This window comes from Amblyomma maculatum, unplaced genomic scaffold (genome assembly GCF_055883805.1).
Source record: "Amblyomma maculatum isolate TAMU_Amacu unplaced genomic scaffold, ASM5588380v1 scaffold_38, whole genome shotgun sequence".
In the NCBI taxonomy this organism is placed as follows: domain Eukaryota; kingdom Metazoa; phylum Arthropoda; class Arachnida; order Ixodida; family Ixodidae; genus Amblyomma; species Amblyomma maculatum.
In genome coordinates, this window is record NW_028146763.1 from 301,624 (window position 1) to 323,125 (window position 21,502).

Genomic DNA, 21,502 nt, shown 5'->3' on the forward strand with positions numbered 1-21,502 from the left:
TACTATGAAACAATTCTTCCTTTTCTCAATTTTGCAGTAATGTACAGAAGAAATGGTTATGATAGCACAATCTGATGTTGCACAGCAAATTTTCATGCGACCTAGATACATCTTGCAAGCAGCTTTTGAATGCAGTTCTTGCATAGTGCAGATCCTAGCAATGATAAGCAGTTGAGGCAGAAAATCAATACCATTTCCGTTTTAGTTTGACCTCAAAAACTATGAAACAATTCTTTCTTTTCTCAGTTTTGCAGTAATGAACCGAATAAATGGCTATGATAGCACAATCTGATGTTGCACAGCAAATTTTCATGCGGCCTAGATACGTCTTGCAAGCAGCTTTTGAATGCAGTTCTTGCATAGTGCAGATCCCAGCAATGATAAGCAGTTGATATCAATTCCATTTCCGTTTTAGTTTGACCTCAAAAACTATGAAACAATTCTTGCTTTTCTCAGTTTTGCAGTAATGAGCAGAATAAATGGTTATGATAGCACAATCTGATGTTGCACAGCAAATTTTCATGCGGCCTAGATACATCTTGCAAGCAGCTTTTGAATGCAGTTCTTGCATAGTGCAGATCCTAGCAATGATAAGCAGTTGAGGCAGAAAAGCAATACCATTTCCGTTTTAGTTTGACCTCAAAAACTATGAAACAATTCTTTCTTTTCTCAGTTTTGCAGTAATGAACAGAATAAATGGCTATGATAGCACAATCAGATGTTGCACAGCAAATTTTCATGCGACCTAGATACGTCTTGCAAGCAGCTTTTGAATGCAGTTCTTGCATAGTGCAGATCCTAGGAATGATAAGCAGTTGAGGCAGAAAATCAATTCCATTTCCGTTTTAGTTTGACCTCAAAAACTATGAAACAATTCTTGCTTTTCTCAGTTTTGCAGTAATGAACAGAAAAAATGGTTATGGTAGCACAATCTGATGTTGCACAGCAAATTTTCATGCGACCTAGATACATCTTGCAAGCAGCTTTTGAATGCAGTTCTTGCATAGTGCAGATCCTAGCAATGATAAGCAGTTGAGGCAGGAAATCAATTCCATTTCCGTTTTAGTTTGACCTCAAAAACTATGCAACAATTCTTTCTTTTCTCAGTTTTGCAGTAATGAACAGAATAAATGGCTATGATAGCACAGTCTGATGTTGCACAGCAAATTTTCTTGCGACCTAGATACGTCTTGCAAGCAGCTTTTGAATGCAGTTCTTGCATAGTGCAGATCCTAGCAATGATAAGCAGTTGAGGCAGAAAATCAATTCCATTTCCGTTTTAGTTTGACCTCAAAAACTATGAAACAATTCTTGCTTTTCTCAGTTTTGCAGTAATGAACAGAATAAATGGTTATGATAGCACAATCTGATGTTGCACAGCAAATTTTCATGCGACCTAGATACATCTTGCAAGCAGCTTTTGAATGCAGTTCTTGCATAGTGCAGATCCTAGCAATGATAAGCAGTTGAGCCGGAAAATCAATTCCATTTCCGTTTTAGTTCGACCTCAAATACTATGAAACAATTCTTCCTTTTCTCAGTTTTGCAGTAATGAACAGAAGAAATGGTTATGATAGCACAATCTGATGTTGCACAGCAAATTATCATGCGACCTAGATACATCTTGCAAGCAGCTTTTGAATGCAGTTCTTGCATAGTGCAGATCCTAGCAATGATAAGCAGTTGAGGCGGAAAATCAATTCCATTTCCGTTTTAGTTTGACCTCAAATACTATGAAACAATTCTTCCTTTTCTCAATTTTGCAGTAATGAACAGAAGAAATGGTTATGATAGCACAATCTGATGTTGCACAGCAAATTTTCATGCGACCTAGATACATCTTGCAAGCAGCTTTTGAATGCAGTTCTTGCATAGTGCAGATGCTAGCAATGATAAGCAGTTGAGGCAGAAAATCAATACCATTTCCGTTTTAGTTTGACCTCAAAAACTATGAAACAATTCTTTCTTTTCTCAGTTTTGCAGTAATGAACCGAATAAATGGCTATGATAGCACAATCTGATGTTGCACAGCAAATTTTCATGCGGCCTAGATACGTCTTGCAAGCAGCTTTTGAATGCAGTTCTTGCATAGTGCAGATCCCAGCAATGATAAGCAGTTGATATCAATTCCATTTCCGTTTTAGTTTGACCTCAAAAACTATGAAACAATTCTTGATTTTCTCAGTTTTGCAGTAATGAGCAGAATAAATGGTTATGATAGCACAATCTGATGTTGCACAGCAAATTTTCATGCGGCCTAGATACATCTTGCAAGCAGCTTTTGAATGCAGTTCTTGCATAGTGCAGATCCTAGGAATGATAAGCAGTTGAGGCAGAAAATCAATTCCATTTCCGTTTTAGTTTGACCTCAAAAACTATGAAACAATTCTTGCTTTTCTCAGTTTTGCAGTAATGAACAGAAAAAATGGTTATGGTAGCACAATCTGATGTTGCACAGCAAATTTTCATGCGACCTAGATACATCTTGCAAGCAGCTTTTGAATGCAGTTGTTGCATAGTGCAGATCCTAGCAATGATAAGCAGTTGAGGCAGGAAATCAATTCCATTTCCGTTTTAGTTTGACCTCAAAAACTATGCAACAATTCTTTCTTTTCTCAGTTTTGCAGTAATGAACAGAATAAATGGCTATGATAGCACAGTCTGATGTTGCACAGCAAATTTTCATGCGACCTAGATACGTCTTGCAAGCAGCTTTTGAATGCAGTTCTTGCATAGTGCAGATCCTAGCAATGATAAGCAGTTGAGGCAGAAAATCAATTCCATTTCCGTTTCAGTTTGACCTCAAAAACTATGAAACAATTCTTGCTTTTCTCAGTTTTGCAGTAATGAACAGAATAAATGGTTATGATAGCACAATCTGATGTTGCACAGCAAATTTTCATGCGACCTAGATAGATCTTGCAAGCAGCTTTTGAATGCAGTTCTTGCATAGTGCAGATCCTAGCAATGATAAGCAGTTGAGCCGGAAAATCAATTCCATTTCCGTTTTAGTTCGACCTCAAATACTATGAAACAATTCTTCCTTTTCTCAGTTTTGGAGTAATGAACAGAAGAAATGGTTATGATAGCACAATCTGATGTTGCACAGCAAATTTCCATGCGACCTAGATACATCTTGCAAGCAGCTTTTGAATGCAGTTGTTGCATAGTGCAGATCCTAGCAATGATAAGCAGTCGAGGCAGGAAATCAATTCCATTTCCGTTTTAGTTTGACCTCAAAAACTATGAAACAATTCTTTCTTTTCTCAGTTTTGCAGTAATGAACAGAATAAATGGCTATAATAGCACAATCTGATGTTGCACAGCAAATTTTCATGCGACCTAGATACATCTTGCAAGCAGCTTTTGAATGCAGTTCTTGCATAGTGCAGATCCTAGCAATGATAAGCAGTTGAGGCAGAAAATCAATTCCATTTCCATTTTAGTTTGACCTCAAAAACTATGAAACAATTCTTTCTTTGCTCAGTTTTGCAGTAATGAACAGAATAAATGGCTATGATAGCACAATCTGATGCTGCACAGCAAATTTTCATGCGACCTAGATACATCTTGCAAGCAGCTTTTGAATGCAGTTCTTGCATAGTGCAGATCCTAGCAATGATAAGCAGTTGAGGCAGAAAATCAATACCATTTCCGTTTTAGTTTGACCTCAAAAACTATGAAACAATTCTTTCTTTTCTCAGTTTTGCAGTAATGAACAGAATAAATGGCTATGATAGCACAATCTGATGTTGCACAGCAAATTTTCATGCGGCCTAGATACGTCTTGCAAGCAGCTTTTGAATGCAGTTCTTGCATAGTGCAGATCCTAGCAATGATAAGCAGTTGAGCCGGAAAATCAATTCCATTTCCGTTTTAGTTCGACCTCAAATACTATGAAACAATTCTTCCTTTTCTCAGTTTTGCAGTAATGAACAGAAGAAATGGTTATGATAGCACAATCTGATGTTGCACAGCAAATTTCCATGCGACCTAGATACATCTTGCAAGCAGCTTTTGAATGCAGTTGTTGCATAGTGCAGATCCTAGCAATGATAAGCAGTCGAGGCAGGAAATCAATTCCATTTCCGTTTTAGTTTGACCTCAAAAACTATGAAACAATTCTTTCTTTTCTCAGTTTTGCAGTAATGAACAGAATAAATGGCTATGATAGCACAATCTGATGTTGCACAGCAAATTTTCATGCGACCTAGATACATCTTGCAAGCAGCTTTTGAATGCAGTTCTTGCATAGTGCAGATCCTAGCAATGATAAGCAGTTGAGGCAGAAAATCAATTCCATTTCCGTTTTAGTTTAACCTCAAAAACTCTGAAACAATTCTTGCTTTTCTCAGTTTTGCAGTAATGAACAGAATAAATGGTTATGATAGCACAATCTGATGTTGCACATCAAATTTTCATGCGACCTGGATACATCTTGCAAGCAGCTTTTGAATGCAGTTCTTGCATAGTGCAGATGCTAGCAATGATAAGCAGTTGAGGCAGGAAATCAATTTCATTTCCGTTTTAGTTTGACCTCAAAAACTATGAAACAATTCTTTCTTTTCTCAGTTTTGCAGTAATGAAGAGAATAAATGGCTATGATAGCACAATTGATGTTGCACAGTAAATTTTCATGCGGCCTAGATACATCTTGCAAGCAGCTTTTGAATGCAGTTCTTGCATAGTGCAGATCCTAGCAATGATAAGCAGTTGAGGCAGAAAATCAATTCCATTTCCGTTTTAGTTTGACCTCAAAAACTATGAAACAATTCTTGCTTTTCTCAGTTTTGCAGTAATGAACAGAATAAATGGTTATGATAGCACAATCTGATGTTGCACAGCAAATTTTCATGCGACCTAGATACATCTTGCAAGCAGCTTTTGAATGCAGTTCTTGCATAGTGCAGATCCTAGCAATGATAAGCAGTTGATATCAATTCCATTTCCGCTTTAGTTTGACCTCAAAAACTATGAAACAATTCTTGCTTTTCTCAGTTTTGCAGTAATGAGCAGAATAAATGGTTATGATAGCACAATCTGATGTTGCACAGCAAATTTTCATGCGACCTAGATACATCTTGCAAGCAGCTTTTGAATGCAGTTCTTGCATAGGCAGATCCTAGCAATGGTAAGCCGTTGAGGCACAAAATCAATCCCATTTCCGTTTTAGTTTGTACTCAAAAACTATGAAACAATTCTCGCTTTTCTCAGTTTTGCAGTAATGAACAGAATAAATGGTTATGATAGCACAATCTGATGTTGCACAGCAAATTATCATGCGACCTAGATACATCTTGCAAGCAGCTTTTGAATGCAGTTCTTGCATAGTGCAGATCCTAGCAATGATAAGCAGTTGAGGCGGAAAATCAATTCCATTTCCGTTTTAGTTTGACCTCAAATACTATGAAACAATTCTTCCTTTTCTCAATTTTGCAGTAATGAACAGAAGAAATGGTTATGATAGCACAATCTGATGTTGCACAGCAAATTTTCATGCGACCTAGATACATCTTGCAAGCAGCTCTTGAATGCAGTTCTTGCATAGTGCAGATCCTAGCAATGGTAAGCAGTTGAGGCACAAAATCAATCCCAATTCCGTTTTAGTTTGAACTCAAAAACTATGAAACAATTCTCGCTTTTCTCAGTTTTGCAGTAATGAACAGAAAAAATGGTTATGGTAGCACAATCTGATGTTGCACAGCAAATTTTCATGCGACCTAGATACATCTTGCAAGCAGCTTTTGAATGCAGTTCTTGCATAGTGCAGATCCTAGCAATGATAAGCAGTTGAGGCAGAAAATCAATTCCATTTCCGTTTTAGTTTGACCTCAAAAACTATGAAACAATTCTTACTTTTCTCAGTTTTGCAGTAATGAACAGAAAAAATGGTTATGGTAGCACAATCTGATGTTGCACAGCAAATTTTCATGCGACCTAGATACATCTTGCAAGCAGCTTTTGAATGCAGTTGTTGCATAGTGCAGATCCTAGCAATGATAAGCAGTTGAGGCAGGAAATCAATTCCATTTCTGTTTTAGTTTGACCTCAAAAACTAAGAAACAATTCTTTCTTTTCTCAGTTTTGCAGTAAAGAACAGAATAAATGGCTATGATAGCACAATCTGATCTTGCACAGCAAATTTTCATGCGACCTAGATACGTCTTGCAAGCAGCTTTTGAATGCAGTTCTTGCATAGTGCAGATCCTAGCAATGATAAGCTGTTGAGGCAGAAAATCAATTCCATTTCCGTTTTAGCTTGACCTCAAAAACTATGAAACAATTCTTGCTTTTCTCAGTTTTGCAGTAATCAACAGAATAAATGGCTATGATAGCACAATCTGATGTTGCACAGCAAATTTTCATGCGACCTAGATACATCTTGCAAGCAGCTTTTGAATGCAGTTCTTGCATAGTGCAGATCCTAGCAATGATAAGCAATAGAGGCAGGAAATCAATTCCATTTCCGTTTCAGTTTGACCTCAAAAACTATGAAACAATTCTTTCTTTTCTCAGTTTGGCAGTAATGAACAGAATAAATGGTTATGATAGCACAATCTGATGTTGCAGAGCAAATTTTCATGCGACCTAGATACGTCTTGCAAGCAGCTTTTGAATGCAGTTCTTGCATAGTGCAGATCCTAGCAATGATAAGCAGTTGAGGCAGAAAATCAATTCCATTTCCATTTTAGTTTGACCTCAAAAACTATGAAACAATTCTTTCTTTTCTCAGTTTTGCAGTAATGAACAGAATAAATGGCTATGATAGCACAATCAGATTTTGCACAGCAAATGTTCATGCGACCTAGATACATCTTGCAAGCAGCTTTTGAATGCAGTTCTTGCATAGTGCAGATCCTAGCAATGATAAGCAGTTGAGGCAGAAAATCAATTCCATTTCCGTTTTAGTTTGACCAAACAATTCTTTCTTTTCTCAGTTTTGCAGTAATGAACAGAATAAATGGCTATGATAGCACAATCTGATGTTGCACAGCAAACTTTCATGCGACCTAGATACATCTTGCAAGCAGCTTTTAAATGCAGTTCTTGCATAGTGCAGATCCTAGCAATGATAAGCAGTTGAGGCAGAAAATCAATACCATTTCCGTTTTAGATTGACCTCAAAAACTATGAAACAATTCTTTCTTTTCTCAGTTTTGCAGTAATGAACAGAATAAATGGCTATGATAGCACAATCTGATGTTGCACAGCAAATTTTCATGCGACCTAGATACGTCTTGCAAGCAGCTTTTGAATGCAGTTCTTGCATAGTGCAGATCCTAGCAATGATAAGCAGTTGAGGCAGAAAATCAATTCCATTTCCGTTTTAGTTTGACCTCAAAAACTATGAAACAATTCTTTCTTTTCTCAGTTTTGCAGTAATGAACAGAATAAATGGCTATGATAGCGCAATCTGATCTTGCACAGCAAATTTTCATGCGACCTAGATACGTCTTGCAAGCAGCTTTTGAATGCAGTTCTTGCATAGTGTAGATCCTAGCAATGATAAGCAGTTGAGGCAGAAAATCAATTCCATTTCCGTTTTAGTTTGACCTCAAAAACTATGAAACAATTCTTGCTTTTCTCAGTTTTGCAGTAATCAACAGAATAAATGGCTATGTTAGCACAATCTGATGTTGCACAGCAAATTTTCATGCGACCTAGATACATCTTGCAAGCAGCTTTGGAATGCAGTTCTTGCATAGTGCAGATCCTAGCAATGATAAGCAGTTGAGGCAGGAAATCAATTCCATTTCCGTTTCAGTTTGACCTCAAAAACTATGAAACAATTCTTTCTTTTCTCAGTTTGGCAGTAATGAACAGAATAAATGGTTATGATAGCACAATCTGATGTTGCACAGCAAATTTTCATGCGACCTAGATACGTCTTGCAAGCAGCTTTTGAATGCAGTTCTTGCATAGTGCGGATCCTAGCAATGATAAGCAGTTGAGGCAGAAAATCAGTTCCATTTCCATTTTAGTTTGACCTCAAAAACTATGAAACAATTCTTTCTTTTCTCAGTTTTGCAGTAATGAACAGAATAAATGGCTATGATAGCACAATCAGATGTTGCACAGCAAATTTTCATGCGACCTAGATACATCTTGCAAGCAGCTTTTGAATGCAGTTCTTGCATAGTGCAGATCCTAGCAATGATAAGCAGTTGAGGCAGAAAATCAATTCCATTTCCGTTTTAGTTTGACCAAACAATTCTTTCTTTTCTCAGTTTGGCAGTAATGAACAGAATAAATGGCTATGATAGCAAAATCTGATGTTGCTCAGCAAATTTTCATGCGACCTAGATACATCTTGCAAGCAGCTTTTGAATGCAGTTCTTGCATAGTGCAGATCCTAGCAATGATAAGCAGTTGAGGCAGAAAATCAATACCATTTCCGTTTTAGTTTGACCTCAAAAACTATAAACAATTCTTTCTTTTCTCAGTTTTGCAGTAATGAACCGAATAAATGGCTATGATAGCACAATCTGATGTTGCACAGCAAATTTTCATGCGGCCTAGATACGTCTTGCAAGCAGCTTTTGAATGCAGTTCTTGCATAGTGCAGATCCTAGCAATGATAAGCAGTTGAGGCAGAAAATCAATTCCATTTCCGTTTTAGTTTGACCTCAAAAACTATAAAACAATTCTTGCTTTTCTCAGTTTTGCAGTAATGAACAGAATAAATGGTTATGATAGCACAATCTGATGTTGCACAGCAAATTATCATGCGACCTAGATACATCTTGCAAGCAGCTTTTGAATGCAGTTCTTGCATAGTGCAGATCCTAGCAATGATAAGCAGTTGATATCAATTCCATTTCCGTTTTAGTTTGACCTCAAAAACTATGAAACAATTCTTGCTTTTCTCAGTTTTGCAGTAATGAGCAGAATAAATGGTTATGATAGCACAATCTGATGTTGCACAGCAAATTTTCATGCGGCCTAGATACATCTTGCAAGCAGCTTTTGAATGCAGTTCTTGCATAGGCAGATCCTAGCAATGATAAGCCGTTGAGGCACAAAATCAATCCCATTTCCGTTTTAGTTTGAACTCAAAAACTATGAAACAATTCTTGCTTTTCTCAGTTTTGCAGTAATGAACAGAATAAATGGTTATGATAGCACAATCTGATGTTGCACAGCAAATTATCATGCGACCTAGATACATCTTGCAAGCAGCTTTTGAATGCAGTTCTTGCATAGTGCAGATCCTAGCAATGATAAGCAGTTGAGGCGGAAAATCAATTCCATTTCCGTTTTAGTTTGACCTCAAATACTATGAAACAATTCTTCCTTTTCTCAATTTTGCAGTAATGAACAGAAGAAATGGTTATGATAGCACAATCTGATGTTGCACAGCAAATTTTCATGCGACCTAGATACATCTTGCAAGCAGCTCTTGAATGCAGTTCTTGCATAGTGCAGATCCTAGCAATGGTAAGCAGTTGAGGCACAAAATCAATACCAATTCCGTTTTAGTTTGAACTCAAAAACTATGAAACAATTCTCGCTTTTCTCAGTTTTGCAGTAATGAACAGAAAAAATGGTTATGGTAGCACAATCTGATGTTGCACAGCAAATTTTCATGCGACCTAGATACATCTTGCAAGCAGCTTTTGAATGCAGTTGTTGCATAGTGCAGATCCTAGCAATGATAAGCAGTTGAGGCAGGAAATCAATTCCATTTCCGTTTCAGTTTGACCTCAAAAACTATGAAACAATTCTTTCTTTTCTCAGTTTGGCAGTAATGAACAGAATAAATGGTTATGATAGCACAATCTGATGTTGCACAGCAAATTTTCATGCGACCTAGATGCATCTTGCAAGCAGCTTTTGAATGCAGTTCTTGCATAGTGCAGATCCTAGCAATGATAAGCAGTTGAAATCAATTCCATTTCCGTTTTAGTTTGACCTCAAAAACTATGAAACAATTCTTGCTTTTCTCAGTTTTGCAGTAATGAGCAGAATAAATGGTTATGATAGCACAATCTGATGTTGCACAGCAAATTTTCATGCGGCCTAGATACATCTTGCAAGCAGCTTTTGGATGCAGTTCTTGCATAGTGCAGATCCTAGCAATGATAAGCAGTTGAGGCAGAAAATCAATACCATTTCCGTTTTAGTTTGACCTCAAAAACTATGAAACAATTCTTTCTTTTCTCAGTTTTGCAGTAATGAACAGAATAAATGGTTATGATAGCACAATCTGATGTTGCACAGCAAATTTTCATGCGACCTAGATACATCTTGCAAGCAGCTTTTGAATGCAGTTCTTGCATAGTGCAGATCCTAGCAATGATAAGCAGTTGATATCAATTCCATTTCCGTTTTAGTTTGACCTCAAAAACTATGAAACAATTCTTGCTTTTCTCAGTTTTGCAGTAATGAGCAGAATAAATGGTTATGATAGCACAATCTGATGTTGCACAGCAAATTTTCATGCGGCCTAGATACATCTTGCAAGCAGCTTTTGAATGCAGTTCTTGCATAGGCAGATCCTAGCAATGATAAGCCGTTGAGGCACAAAATCAATCCCATTTCCGTTTTAGTTTGAACTCAAAAACTATGAAACAATTCTTGCTTTTCTCAGTTTTGCAGTAATGAACAGAATAAATGGTTATGATAGCACAATCTGATGTTGCACAGCAAATTATCATGCGACCTAGATACATCTTGGAAGCAGCTTTTGAATGCAGTTCTTGCATAGTGCAGATCCTAGCAATGATAAGCAGTTGAGGCGGAAAATCAATTCCATTTCCGTTTTAGTTTGACCTCAAATACTATGAAACAATTCTTCCTTTTCTCAATTTTGCAGTAATGAACAGAAGAAATGGTTATGATAGCACAATCTGATGTTGCACAGCAAATTTTCATGCGACCTAGATACATCTTGCAAGCAGCTCTTGAATGCAGTTCTTGCATAGTGCAGATCCTAGCAATGGTAAGCAGTTGAGGCACAAAATCAATACCAATTCCGTTTTAGTTTGAACTCAAAAACTATGAAACAATTCTCGCTTTTCTCAGTTTTGCAGTAATGAACAGAAAAAATGGTTATGGTAGCACAATCTGATGTTGCACAGCAAATTTTCATGCGACCTAGATACATCTTGCAAGCAGCTTTTAATGCAGTTGTTGCATAGTGCAGATCCTAGCAATGATAAGCAGTTGAGGCAGGAAATCAATTCCATTTCCGTTTCAGTTTGACCTCAAAAACTATGAAACAATTCTTTCTTTTCTCAGTTTGGCAGTAATGAACAGAATAAATGGTTATGATAGCACAATCTGATGTTGCACAGCAAATTTTCATGCGACCTAGATACATCTTGCAAGCAGCTTTTAAATGCAGTTCTTGCATAGTGCAGATCCTAGCAATGATAAGCAGTTGAGGCAGAAAATCAATACCATTTCCGTTTTAGATTGACCTCAAAAACTATGAAAAAATTCTTTCTTTTCTCAGTTTTGCAGTAATGAACAGAATAAATGGCTATGATAGCACAATCTGATGTTGCACAGCAAATTTTCATGCGACCTAGATACGTCTTGCAAGCAGCTTTTGAATGCAGTTCTTGCATAGTGCACATCCTAGCAATGATAAGCAGTTGAGGCAGAAAATCAATTCCATTTCCGTTTTAGTTTGACCAAACAATTCTTTCTTTTCTCAGTTTTGCAGTAATGAACAGAATAAATGGCTATGATAGCACAATCTGATGTTGCACAGCAAACTTTCATGCGACCTAGATACATCTTGCAAGCAGCTTTTAAATGCAGTTCTTGCATAGTGCAGATCCTAGCAATGATAAGCAGTTGAGGCAGAAAATCAATACCATTTCCGTTTTAGATTGACCTCAAAAACTATGAAACAATTCTTTCTTTTCTCAGTTTTGCAGTAATGAACCGAATAAATGGCTATGATAGCACAATCTGATGTTGCACAGCAAATTTTCATGCGACCTAGATACGTCTTGCAAGCAGCTTTTGAATGCAGTTCTTGCATAGTGCAGATCCTAGCAATGATAAGCAGTTGAGGCAGAAAATCAATTCCATTTCCGTTTTAGTTTGACCTCAAAAACTATGAAACAATTCTTTCTTTTCTCAGTTTTGCAGTAATGAACAGAATAAATGGCTATGATAGCGCAATCTGATCTTGCACAGCAAATTTTCATGCGACCTAGATACGTCTTGCAAGCAGCTTTTGAATGCAGTTCTTGCATAGTGTAGATCCTAGCAATGATAAGCAGTTGAGGCAGAAAATCAATTCCATTTCCGTTTTAGTTTGACCTCAAAAACTATGAAACAATTCTTGCTTTTCTCAGTTTTGCAGTAATCAACAGAATAAATAGCTATGTTAGCACAATCTGATGTTGCACAGCAAATTTTCATGCGACCTAGATACATCTTGCAAGCAGCTTTGGAATGCAGTTCTTGCATAGTGCAGATCCTAGCAATGATAAGCAGTTGAGGCAGGAAATCAATTCCATTTCCGTTTCAGTTTGACCTCAAAAACTATGAAACAATTCTTTCTTTTCTCAGTTTGGCAGTAATGAACAGAATAAATGGTTATGATAGCACAATCTGATGTTGCACAGCAAATTTTCATGCGACCTAGATACGTCTTGCAAGCAGCTTTTGAATGCAGTTCTTGCATAGTGCGGATCCTAGCAATGATAAGCAGTTGAGGCAGAAAATCAGTTCCATTTCCATTTTAGTTTGACCTCAAAAACTATGAAACAATTCTTTCTTTTCTCAGTTTTGCAGTAATGAACAGAATAAATGGCTATGATAGCACAATCAGATGTTGCACAGCAAATTTTCATGCGACCTAGATACATCTTGCAAGCAGCTTTTGAATGCAGTTCTTGCATAGTGCAGATCCTAGCAATGATAAGCAGTTGAGGCAGAAAATCAATTCCATTTCCGTTTTAGTTTGACCAAACAATTCTTTCTTTTCTCAGTTTGGCAGTAATGAACAGAATAAATGGCTATGATAGCAAAATCTGATGTTGCTCAGCAAATTTTCATGCGACCTAGATACATCTTGCAAGCAGCTTTTGAATGCAGTTCTTGCATAGTGCAGATCCTAGCAATGATAAGCAGTTGAGGCAGAAAATCAATACCATTTCCGTTTTAGTTTGACCTCAAAAACTATAAACAATTCTTTCTTTTCTCAGTTTTGCAGTAATGAACCGAATAAATGGCTATGATAGCACAATCTGATGTTGCACAGCAAATTTTCATGCGGCCTAGATACGTCTTGCAAGCAGCTTTTGAATGCAGTTCTTGCATAGTGCAGATCCTAGCAATGATAAGCAGTTGAGGCAGAAAATCAATTCCATTTCCGTTTTAGTTTGACCTCAAAAACTATAAAACAATTCTTGCTTTTCTCAGTTTTGCAGTAATGAACAGAATAAATGGTTATGATAGCACAATCTGATGTTGCACAGCAAATTATCATGCGACCTAGATACATCTTGCAAGCAGCTTTTGAATGCAGTTCTTGCATAGTGCAGATCCTAGCAATGATAAGCAGTTGATATCAATTCCATTTCCGTTTTAGTTTGACCTCAAAAACTATGAAACAATTCTTGCTTTTCTCAGTTTTGCAGTAATGAGCAGAATAAATGGTTATGATAGCACAATCTGATGTTGCACAGCAAATTTTCATGCGGCCTAGATACATCTTGCAAGCAGCTTTTGAATGCAGTTCTTGCATAGGCAGATCCTAGCAATGATAAGCCGTTGAGGCACAAAATCAATCCCATTTCCGTTTTAGTTTGAACTCAAAAACTATGAAACAATTCTTGCTTTTCTCAGTTTTGCAGTAATGAACAGAATAAATGGTTATGATAGCACAATCTGATGTTGCACAGCAAATTATCATGCGACCTAGATACATCTTGCAAGCAGCTTTTGAATGCAGTTCTTGCATAGTGCAGATCCTAGCAATGATAAGCAGTTGAGGCGGAAAATCAATTCCATTTCCGTTTTAGTTTGACCTCAAATACTATGAAACAATTCTTCCTTTTCTCAATTTTGCAGTAATGAACAGAAGAAATGGTTATGATAGCACAATCTGATGTTGCACAGCAAATTTTCATGCGACCTAGATACATCTTGCAAGCAGCTCTTGAATGCAGTTCTTGCATAGTGCAGATCCTAGCAATGGTAAGCAGTTGAGGCACAAAATCAATACCAATTCCGTTTTAGTTTGAACTCAAAAACTATGAAACAATTCTCGCTTTTCTCAGTTTTGCAGTAATGAACAGAAAAAATGGTTATGGTAGCACAATCTGATGTTGCACAGCAAATTTTCATGCGACCTAGATACATCTTGCAAGCAGCTTTTGAATGCAGTTGTTGCATAGTGCAGATCCTAGCAATGATAAGCAGTTGAGGCAGGAAATCAATTCCATTTCCGTTTCAGTTTGACCTCAAAAACTATGAAACAATTCTTTCTTTTCTCAGTTTGGCAGTAATGAACAGAATAAATGGTTATGATAGCACAATCTGATGTTGCACAGCAAATTTTCATGCGACCTAGATGCATCTTGCAAGCAGCTTTTGAATGCAGTTCTTGCATAGTGCAGATCCTAGCAATGATAAGCAGTTGAAATCAATTCCATTTCCGTTTTAGTTTGACCTCAAAAACTATGAAACAATTCTTGCTTTTCTCAGTTTTGCAGTAATGAGCAGAATAAATGGTTATGATAGCACAATCTGATGTTGCACAGCAAATTTTCATGCGGCCTAGATACATCTTGCAAGCAGCTTTTGGATGCAGTTCTTGCATAGTGCAGATCCTAGCAATGATAAGCAGTTGAGGCAGAAAATCAATACCATTTCCGTTTTAGTTTGACCTCAAAAACTATGAAACAATTCTTTCTTTTCTCAGTTTTGCAGTAATGAACAGAATAAATGGTTATGATAGCACAATCTGATGTTGCACAGCAAATTTTCATGCGACCTAGATACATCTTGCAAGCAGCTTTTGAATGCAGTTCTTGCATAGTGCAGATCCTAGCAATGATAAGCAGTTGATATCAATTCCATTTCCGTTTTAGTTTGACCTCAAAAACTATGAAACAATTCTTGCTTTTCTCAGTTTTGCAGTAATGAGCAGAATAAATGGTTATGATAGCACAATCTGATGTTGCACAGCAAATTTTCATGCGGCCTAGATACATCTTGCAAGCAGCTTTTGAATGCAGTTCTTGCATAGGCAGATCCTAGCAATGATAAGCCGTTGAGGCACAAAATCAATCCCATTTCCGTTTTAGTTTGAACTCAAAAACTATGAAACAATTCTTGCTTTTCTCAGTTTTGCAGTAATGAACAGAATAAATGGTTATGATAGCACAATCTGATGTTGCACAGCAAATTATCATGCGACCTAGATACATCTTGCAAGCAGCTTTTGAATGCAGTTCTTGCATAGTGCAGATCCTAGCAATGATAAGCAGTTGAGGCGGAAAATCAATTCCATTTCCGTTTTAGTTTGACCTCAAATACTATGAAACAATTCTTCCTTTTCTCAATTTTGCAGTAATGAACAGAAGAAATGGTTATGATAGCACAATCTGATGTTGCACAGCAAATTTTCATGCGACCTAGATACATCTTGCAAGCAGCTCTTGAATGCAGTTCTTGCATAGTGCAGATCCTAGCAATGGTAAGCAGTTGAGGCACAAAATCAATACCAATTCCGTTTTAGTTTGAACTCAAAAACTATGAAACAATTCTCGCTTTTCTCAGTTTTGCAGTAATGAACAGAAAAAATGGTTATGGTAGCACAATCTGATGTTGCACAGCAAATTTTCATGCGACCTAGATACATCTTGCAAGCAGCTTTTAATGCAGTTGTTGCATAGTGCAGATCCTAGCAATGATAAGCAGTTGAGGCAGGAAATCAATTCCATTTCCGTTTCAGTTTGACCTCAAAAACTATGAAACAATTCTTTCTTTTCTCAGTTTGGCAGTAATGAACAGAATAAATGGTTATGATAGCACAATCTGATGTTGCACAGCAAATTTTCATGCGACCTAGATACATCTTGCAAGCAGCTTTTAAATGCAGTTCTTGCATAGTGCAGATCCTAGCAATGATAAGCAGTTGAGGCAGAAAATCAATACCATTTCCGTTTTAGATTGACCTCAAAAACTATGAAAAAATTCTTTCTTTTCTCAGTTTTGCAGTAATGAACAGAATAAATGGCTATGATAGCACAATCTGATGTTGCACAGCAAATTTTCATGCGACCTAGATACGTCTTGCAAGCAGCTTTTGAATGCAGTTCTTGCATAGTGCACATCCTAGCAATGATAAGCAGTTGAGGCAGAAAATCAATTCCATTTCCGTTTTAGTTTGACCTCAAAATCTATGAAACAATTCTTTCTTTTCTCAGTTTTGCAGTAATGAACAGAATAAATGGCTATGATAGCACAATCTGATCTTACACAGCAAATTTTCATGCGACCTAGATACGTCTTGCAAGCAGCTTTTGAATGCAGTTCTTGCATAGTGTAGATCCTAGCAATGATAAGCAGTTGAGGCAGAAAATCAATTCCATTTCCGTTTTAGTTTGACCTCAAAAACTATGAAACAATTCTTGCTTTTCTCAGTTTTGCAGTAATCAACAGAATAAATGGCTATGTTAGCACAATCTGATGTTGCACAGCAAATTTTCATGCGACCTAGATACATCTTGCAAGCAGCTTTAGAATGCAGTTCTTGCATAGTGCAGATCCTAGCAATGATAAGCAGTTGAGGCAGGAAATCAATTCCATTTCCGTTTCAGTTTGACCTCAAAAACTATGAAACAATTCTTTCTTTTCTCAGTTTGGCAGTAATGAACAGAATAAATGGTTATGATAGCACAATCTGATGTTGCACAGCAAATTTTCATGCGACCTAGATACGTCTTGCAAGCAGCTTTTGAATGCAATTCTTGCATAGTGCGGATCCTAGCAATGATAAGCAGTTGAGGCAGAAAATCAGTTCCATTTCCATTTTAGTTTGACCTCAAAAACTATGAAACAATTCTTTCTTTTCTCAGTTTTGCAGTAATGAACAGAATAAATGGTTATGATAGCACAATCTGATGTTGCACAGCAAATTATCATGCGACCTAGATACATCTTGCAAGCAGCTTTTGAATGCAGTTCTTGCATAGTGCAGATCCTAGCAATGATAAGCAGTTGAGGCGGAAAATCAATTCCATTTCCGTTTTAGTTTGACCTCAAATACTATGAAACAATTCTTCCTTTTCTCAATTTTGCAGTAATGAACAGAAGAAATGGTTATGATAGCACAATCTGATGTTGCACAGCAAATTTTCATGCGACCTAGATACATCTTGCAAGCAGCTCTTGAATGCAGTTCTTGCATAGTGCAGATCCTAGCAATGGTAAGCAGTTGAGGCACAAAATCAATACCAATTCCGTTTTAGTTTGAACTCAAAAACTATGAAACAATTCTCGCTTTTCTCAGTTTTGCAGTAATGAACAGAAAAAATGGTTATGGTAGCACAATCTGATGTTGCACAGCAAATTTTCATGCGACCTAGATACATCTTGCAAGCAGCTTTTGAATGCAGTTGTTGCATAGTGCAGATCCTAGCAATGATAAGCAGTTGAGGCAGGAAATCAATTCCATTTCCGTTTCAGTTTGACCTCAAAAACTATGAAACAATTCTTTCTTTTCTCAGTTTGGCAGTAATGAACAGAATAAATGGTTATGATAGCACAATCTGATGTTGCACAGCAAATTTTCATGCGACCTAGATACATCTTGCAAGCAGCTTTTAAATGCAGTTCTTGCATAGTGCAGATCCTAGCAATGATAAGCAGTTGAGGCAGAAAATCAACACCATTTCCGTTTTAGATTGACCTCAAAAACTATGAAAAAATTCTTTCTTTACTCAGTTTTGCAGTAATGAACAGAATAAATGGCTATGATAGCACAATCTGATGTTGCACAGCAAATTTTCATGCGACCTAGATACGTCTTGCAAGCAGCTTTTGAATGCAGTTCTTGCATAGTGCAGATCCTAGCAATGATAAGCAGTTGAGGCAGAAAATCAATTCCATTTCCGTTTTAGTTTGACCTCAAAAACTATGAAACAATTCTTTCTTTTCTCAGTTTTGCAGTAATAAACAGAATAAATGGCTATGTTAGCACAATGTGATGTTGCACAGCAAATTTTCATGCGACCTAGATACATCTTGCAAGCAGCTTTGGAATGCAGTTCTTGCATAGTGCAGATCCTAGCAATGATAAGCAGTTGAGGCAGGAAATCAATTCCATTTCCGTTTCAGTTTGACCTCAAAAACTATGAAACAATTCTTTCTTGTCTCAGTTTGGCAGTAATGAACAGAATAAATGGTTATGATAGCACAATCTGATGTTGCACAGCAAATTTTCATGCGACCTAGATACGTCTTGCAAGCAGCTTTTGAATGCAGTTCTTGCATAGTGCGGATCCTAGCAATGATAAGCAGTTGAGGCAGAAAATCAGTTCCATTTCCATTTTAGTTTGACCTCAAAAACTATGAAACAATTCTTTCTTTTCTCAGTTTTGCAGTAATTAACAGAATAAATGGCTATGATAGCACAATCAGATGTTGCACAGCAAATTTTCATGCGACCTAGATACATCTTGCAAGCAGCTTTTGAATGCAGTTCTTGCATAGTGCAGATCCTAGCAATGATAAGCAGTTGAGGCAGAAAATCAATTCCATTTCCGTTTTAGTTTGACCAAACAATTCTTTCTTTTCTCAGTTTGGCAGTAATGAACAGAATAAATGGCTATGATAGCAAAATCTGATGTTGCTCAGCAAATTTTCATGCGACCTAGATACATCTTGCAAGCAGCTTTTGAATGCAGTTCTTGCATAGTGCAGATCCTAGCAATGATAAGCAGTTGAGGCAGAAAATCAATACCATTTCCGTTTTAGTTTGACCTCAAAAACTAAGAAACAATTCTTTCTTTTCTCTGTTTTGCAGTAATGAACCGAATAAATGGCTATGATAGCACAATCTGATGTTGCACAGCAAATTTTCATCCGGCCTAGATACGTCTTGCAAGCAGCTTTTGAATGCAGTTCTTGCATAGTGCAGATCCTAGCAATGATAAGCAGTTGAGGCAGAAAATCAATTCCATTTCCGTTTTAGTTTGACCTCAAAAACTATAAAACAATTCTTGCTTTTCTCAGTTTTGCAGTAATGAACAGAATAAATGGTTATGATAGCACAATCTGATGTTGCACAGCAAATTTTCATGCGACCTAGATACATCTTGCAAGCAGCTTTTAAATGCAGTTCTTGCATAGTGCAGATCCTAGCAATGATAAGCAGTTGAGGCAGAAAATCAATACCATTTCCGTTTTAGATTGACCTCAAAAACTATGAAAAAATTCTTTCTTTTCTCAGTTTTGCAGTAATGAACAGAATAAATGGCTATGATAGCACAATCTGATGTTGCACAGCAAATTTTCATGCGACCTAGATACGTCTTGCAAGCAGCTTTTGAATGCAGTTCTTGCATAGTGCAGATCCTAGCAATGATAAGCAGTTGAGGCAGAAAATCAATTCCATTTCCGTTTTAGTTTGACCTCAAAATCTATGAAACAATTCTTTCTTTTCTCAGTTTTGCAGTAATGAACAGAATAAATGGCTATGATAGCACAATCTGATCTTACACAGCAAATTTTCATGCGACCTAGATACGTCTTGCAAGCAGCTTTTGAATGCAGTTCTTGCATAGTGTAGATCCTAGCAATGATAAGCAGTTGAGGCAGAAAATCAATTCCATTTCCGTTTTAGTTTGACCTCAAAAACTATGAAACAATTCTTGCTTTTCTCAGTTTTGCAGTAATCAACAGAATAAATGGCTATGTTAGCACAATCTGATGTTGCACAGCAAATTTTCATGCGACCTAGATACATCTTGCAAGCAGCTTTGGAATGCAGTTCTTGCATAGTGCAGATCCTAGCAATGATAAGCAGTTGAGGCAGGAAATCAATTCCATTTCCGTTTCAGTTTGACCTCAAAAACTATGAAACAATTCTTTCTTTTCTCAGTTTGGCAGTAATGAACAGAATAAATGGTTATGATAGCACAATCTGATGTTGCACAGCAAATTTTCATGCGACCTAGATACGTCTTGCAAGCAGCTTTTGAATGCAATTCTTGCATAGTGCGGATCCTAGCAATGATAAGCAGTTGAGGCAGAAAATCAGTTCCATTTCCATTTTAGTTTGACCTCAAAAACTATGAAACAATTCTTTCTTTTCTCAGTTTTGCAGTAATGAACAGAATAAATGGTTATGATAGCACAATCTGATGTTGCACAGCAAATTATCATGCGACCTAGATACATCTTGCAAGCAGCTTTTGAATGCAGTTCTTGCATAGTGCAGATCCTAGCAATGATAAGCAGTTGAGGCGGAAAATCAATTCCATTTCCGTTTTAGTTTGACCTCAAATACTATGAAACAATTCTTCCTTTTCTCAATTTTGCAGTAATGAACAGAAGAAATGGTTATGATAGCACAATCTGATGTTGCACAGCAAATTTTCATGCGACCTAGATACATCTTGCAAGCAGCTCTTGAATGCAGTTCTTGCATAGTGCAGATCCTAGCAATGGTAAGCAGTTGAGGCACAAAATCAATACCAATTCCGTTTTAGTTTGAACTCAAAAACTATGAAACAATTCTCGCTTTTCTCAGTTTTGCAGTAATGAACAGAAAAAATGGTTATGGTAGCACAATCTGATGTTGCACAGCAAATTTTCATGCGACCTAGATACATCTTGCAAGCAGCTTTTGAATGCAGTTGTTGCATAGTGCAGATCCTAGCAATGATAAGCAGTTGAGGCAGGAAATCAATTCCATTTCCGTTTCAGTTTGACCTCAAAAACTATGAAACAATTCTTTCTTTTCTCAGTTTGGCAGTAATGAACAGAATAAATGGTTATGATAGCACAATCTGATGTTGCACAGCAAATTTTCATGCGACCTAGATACATCTTGCAAGCAGCTTTTAAATGCAGTTCTTGCATAGTGCAGATCCTAGCAATGATAAGCAGTTGAGGCAGAAAATCAACACCATTTCCGTTTTAGATTGACCTCAAAAACTATGAAAAAATTCTTTCTTTACTCAGTTTTGCAGTAATGAACAGAATAAATGGCTATGATAGCACAATCTGATGTTGCACAGCAAATTTTCATGCGACCTAGATACGTCTTGCAAGCAGCTTTTGAATGCAGTTCTTGCATAGTGCAGATCCTAGCAATGATAAGCAGTTGAGGCAGAAAATCAATTCCATTTCCGTTTTAGTTTGACCTCAAAAACTATGAAACAATTCTTTCTTTTCTCAGTTTTGCAGTAATCAACAGAATAAATGGCTATGTTAGCACAATGTGATGTTGCACAGCAAATTTTCATGCGACCTAGATACATCTTGCAAGCAGCTTTGGAATGCAGTTCTTGCATAGTGCAGA